This window comes from Apis dorsata, unplaced genomic scaffold, assembly GCF_000469605.1.
Source record: "Apis dorsata unplaced genomic scaffold, Apis dorsata 1.3 scaffold_23, whole genome shotgun sequence".
NCBI classification, from domain to species: Eukaryota; Metazoa; Arthropoda; class Insecta; order Hymenoptera; family Apidae; genus Apis; species Apis dorsata.
In genome coordinates, this window is record NW_006263325.1 from 71,006 (window position 1) to 76,345 (window position 5,340).

Sequence of the window (5,340 nt, forward strand, 5' to 3'; positions counted from 1 at the left end):
AGATGAATATTAATAAGAGGGTGGGGAGGAGGTTGTCTAGACAGGATCGAATTTTTCGCCTCCCCTCCCTCCCTGCATCGATTTTTCCACGGATGTAGAAAAAAAAATCTGCATACACTGCTGCGCTGTATGAATGGAATTCAAGCGTTCGTCAGATTTATTTTTAGCCGTGATTTATTTTGAACGAAAGAGGGGGGGGGGGAGAGGGAAAGTTATGCAATGAAAAATACAGGAAGAGGGGGAGGGGATTGAGATTCTCGGATATATCTGTGAGTCATGCTCGTAAATCGACTTATCGTCTCGCTTCGATTTCTCTTTAATGAAAAGGGAGGGGAGGGGGAGGGGGGAAATATCTCGAAATACGAGATATGCTCATCGATTTTCGCGAGCTTCGAATTTTTGTTGTCGATCGATCAATGTTTTATAATTTATTTGAGAGAAAGAGAAAGAAGAAAGATATTCTTGAAAATTTTTAGAAATTTTTCAATACACACGCGAGTGCGTCGTAATAAATTATACTTGCAAGTATCTCTCTGCGACGAGATTCAGTAAAACGGAAGAAAAGGGAGTTGGAGAGCCGCTCGACTCGTCCCGTCGCTTCCTTAATTCGATTTGATTTAATTAAACTAAATTCCATCCAATTCACTCTCTCCATTCCCCGCTACTAACAGGTAAACAGGCGAAGATTTCTCGCTTTGAACAAACGAGAGAGAAAGAGAGACTTCAGAACGAGATTCGAATATCAACAAATACCTAATTGCCTGTTTGAGTTTTTCCTCGTAAAAATGACGAGTTAATCGTTCGATCTTCCACGTTTAAATACTTCCAAGTAGTTTAACCTTCGTATGAATTTTTACGAGTTGAAAAAAAAAAAAATATACACGGCTCTGCTAATCTACTCAAAAATTTTTTAAAACATTGCATACGGGAACGCACTTTTGAAATTTAATTCCCCAATTGGGAATGCAATGGAGAATTAAATTCAACTTTTTTTTTTTTTAACAGACGATTTTAAAATCTTTTCGCTCTTGCACTCATCTCTTTTCTTTTTTTTTATCAATAACTCGACGACAAAGTAACACGAATAACAGTTGCCTTGATTATTCCAAAATCAGTAATTATCCTATTTATTACTCTCTCTCTTCTTCCCGAGATCGAAAACACGATCGAGGAGGGAAAAAAACTCGGTTAATAAGATCCTAGAAGGATAAAGAGACGTTACGTTCCCACAGAATTGGGCCCCTGTTCCATAAATAAATCGAACTCGAGCGAATCGGGATCCAGTATCCAGGTTGCACAGGTTGAAAAGTAGCCGGGTTACGTAGTAGCGCGGCGCGCAATAAATTCTTTGTTGGAGGAGGAAAGGGATCGGCGTGGTTCGGTGGCGGTTGCGCGCGCGCTTTCCAGACACGGCGAAGGAGCAGTGGTGGGGATTTTACGACTCGTTCGAGTCGAGCGCGCCGGTTTTCGAAGGCGAGGGGCGCGCGCGGGGGCACCGTGTTTACCATACACGGAGAGCCTCGTAATTTCTTCCGTCCATCCGTGTACTTTGCTTGTACACCGCGAGTCGACTTGGAATTAGAACCGATAGAACTGGGAACACGTGTAACGCGGATGTAAAGTAAAAGCGCGAGAAGGTTGAGCGCGAAGGCGTTCGTCGGTTTTTTACGCGAATTTACGCGCTTACGTGAAGGGTAAAATTTAATATTTGTTTTGAGGATAAAGGATTGATTATATCGAGGATTATGATCTCTCGTTGAGAACATGGTAATAATTGTTAAAAGGGTGGAGGAAAGCGGGGGATTAATTGCAACAGTTGAAAAGGATAATCGAATAAGTAAATGTTTTAACTGGTTAGGTTTTCGTTTGCGCGGTCAATGGCCAGAGATGGCAGAAGAGTAATGAAGAAAATTCTGATTTTAATCTTCGAACAGGTATAAAACGTGGAAAGTACCGTTACAATATGTTATAAGATCGTCAAGTGAAATAAATTGCTTCGAGATTTTTTTTTTTTTTTGTCATTAAGAGGAGTATATACGATGTGTATATACGGTGAAATCAAAAAATTTTTTTTGCCAATTGTAATTTTCCCTGCCAATTTTATACACAATAATACGAAAGAGCGCTAAATTACTTGCAATTTAATCTCTCGATCGTGTTTCCTCGATTCCTTGTGCGGTTTCTCTCGTTTCTAAATACTTTCTAAGAAACCAGGCAATATGGGTATAATCTCCGTGAAATTTATATCGTTACGTTTTACATATAAAAACATAATTTTTACATTGAAATAAATTTTACTCTGTTGTTTACGATTGAACGATCGCGAAAGACAAAATAATTGTACATTCTTTCTTAGAGATAACGCGAATTAGAAGATTTTAATTTTTCACGAGGAATAAACAGTAAATATTTCAGAAGATTTTTTTCAATGTGAAGACGAGGTCACACAATATTTTTAAGTTTTGTTTAAAAGCATAGAGAAGCCATGGAAAATTTCGAGTAACTTTCAAACTCGAAATTATTTCCATATTTTTATACATCATTCAAAATATCATCGAATAACTTATACGAAGAATTCTTAAATTAAATTTTATTCTTATTAAATATTAATCTAATTTGCTCTTTGAATATTTCGATAAAAAACATTGAAAAAAGATCGATAGAGAGTTGCCGGAGGTGGGATGAAAGGTCGTCGATCGTTTCGGTTAAAACCTGGATTCTATCGAATTACGTTGGTGGGTACCCTTCGATTTCACGAGCGATCGGTCTCCTCGCCGGAAGGTGAGAGGGGCTCGGTTAACCGGAAGTCCTATCGAGGGAGATCCGGTTCGTCGCACGGTGGATACTCTTCTCCTCTCCCGCGTCGCTAGAAATTCGCCCCAATTCCGATTCGAATCTCGATATCATCGCCGCGATACACGCGATAATGATATTGATTTCGACGCGGTCGAAAGCCGGTGAGCATTTTACGCGCGAACGAGCTCCGCCCAAAACTTTGTTAACATTGCATCGATACATTGAAATTGACCCACTCGCGGTATTATTAATGTAACGGTGTTATTTATCCGATTAATTGTACGCTCTATTATGCACGCAGAAATCGAACGTTGAGGTTTGGGTTAATCGTCAATTAAATGGAAATAAACCGAGGAAGCTTTTGATAGGGAGAGCTGATTGGGTCTTGATATCCAATAGGAATGAAATTTTATTTAAAAACTCTTCGTACAAGTATCTGCGGTTATTCGATGCTTTTGAATGATGTATAAAAATATGGAAATAATTTCGAACTTGAAAGTTACTTAAAATTTTCTCTAAGCTTTTAAACAAAACTTAAAAATATTGTCTTCATAGGTATCACATCAACTGAGAAATCTTCTGATAGAAAGAGCAAATTGGATCTTATAATAAAGAAGAAAAAAGAATAAAGGAACTTTATAAAGTAAAATTTTCCATCTCTGCTCAAAGTTTTTAAATAAAATCTAAAAATAAAAACTTTCTAATATGAAGAGCAAATTAAATTTTACTATCTAAGAATAAAATTTATTTTAAGCGATAAAATAATATAAAGAAATATTATGAAAATTTTTGCAACCTCGTCCTCACACGTCAACTAGAAAAAACTGTCGTCACTGCTACACAAAAAGTTCGATTATGGCACGCTATCCCAATTAACTCCCGATCCCCTACCTACAAAAAACCACAAAAAAAGTCACGTCTCAGTTTCGCCTCTAAGCTATCTGTAACTCCCCTCCCTCGTTTCGAGTGGAAGAGTCAGAGGTGTAACTCCCCTCCCTCCTCCCCTCTCCTACTTCGATTCCCACGAGCACTTGGCCGCTTCAGGGAAAAAAGGAAAGTGAAGAAGAAGAAGAAAAAAAAAAAAAGAAAAGGAAGAGGGGAGAGTCACGGCAAGTGCAGGAACGAAACCCAGTAGCGCCAGCCCTCGTGCGTTGTTTACACACGATTATGCCGCTGCTTGAAAATCGGAGAAGGCAGCAACCTCTCTCTAGCTTTGAAATCGGAGATGTTCCGCGTTTAGAGGCGCATTAGCTCGATTTAAAACGACTCGATTTGAAGAAGAAGCAGCCCGTGGTGCTCCACTTACCCAGAATTTCTCGGAGGCAGAAATTTTCTGTGGAAGTGTAGCAAAGTGTCCCGTTTGTTTGTTTATTCTTTTTTTGGTAATAATAATAATTTTCGAGAGGGGAAGAATTGGATTGGAAAGAAAATTGTTGGGACGGTGGTTAGCCACTTGGCCTGTCGAGCCAAAAGAAGCGTGACGATCGCGTCGATACCGTGACACGACCGTTCCAACATAACCGTACACACACGCACGCACATATATATATATATATATATATACACAAGTGAGCGCGTGTTGCATCGAGTATTGATTTCGAGTGGTTACCATCGACTTTTTATTATCATCGGGAGCATCTTCTCTCCTTTCATCCGTTTTCTTTTTCTCCTGTTCCCTTCCCTCCTCCCCGCCGCTGCTGCAGCATTCCTCCTTGTAACGCGATACTCGGCCACGCTCGGTCAAGTATGCCGTCAGAATGCGACCCTTTTAACACCGCGAAAATGGTGTCTCTCTCTTTCTCTTTAACTCGGCCAAAACCAGCGACGTTTATTAAAATATCCCAAACAAGGGATATACGAAGAGATATCTCGTAACCTTCTTTTTTTTTCATCTTTTTTCAAATCCATCACTCTTCAAATCCACTTCACCGAACTGAAAACTAAAAAACACGTGTTCCTTGAATTAAAAACCTTCGTGCCATTGAACGTATATATAAAAATATCCGGAATTATTTACTTTAGTTAGTGGTTTCAAATACTGTTCCACATCACGTTCACCATATACGTATATATATATACATATATTTTTCTTTCTTCGTTCCACTCGCGAATCAAGAATGGAGCGACTACGAGAAGGCGTGGAAGGACGTGGTATGCACGGCAAATAAGAGAGTGGAGGTGCACGATTAGACGGGTCTACGAGTTGACCCGCGATTGATCACACGTTTCACTCCCGCAATTGCAAATTGCGATGTTATTGAAAGGGGTCGGGGCGCTGGTGATATTCGATAATGGTGTGTGATTTTCGCGGTGAAATGACGGCGTTCCACTCGCGGCGGGGGCCATTGTCGCGATACGTTACGGGCCTCGCCGACCGTCCCGTTCCCAAACCCATCCATTACGGGGCACGGCCGAAAGGATTCCCCATTTTAACGACTCGTGCGTTACAATGTTTATACGTCGGACGAGTGTTTGCCCCCTTTGAGGGAGGCGATTCGATTGATGGTATTGTTAAAGATTTCTCTCTCTCTCTCTCTCTCTCTC

At 40.2% G+C, this 5,340-nt stretch overlaps 1 protein-coding gene and 1 long non-coding RNA gene across 2 annotated transcripts in view; one reads left to right on the plus strand and one right to left on the minus strand.

The window, feature by feature from the left end:
• Positions 1-2,875, minus strand: part of LOC116185579 — a 14,189-nt gene extending 11,314 nt beyond the window's left edge. Inside the window, exon 1 of the long non-coding RNA XR_004150436.1 lies at positions 2,713-2,875. This is a non-coding gene — a long non-coding RNA (uncharacterized LOC116185579). The remainder of the gene's footprint in view (positions 1-2,712) is intronic.
• The window catches only part of LOC102678231 (breast cancer anti-estrogen resistance protein 1), a 116,733-nt gene that overhangs the window by 33,314 nt on the left and 78,079 nt on the right, over positions 1-5,340 (plus strand). The gene's annotated exons all lie outside the window — the stretch shown is intronic.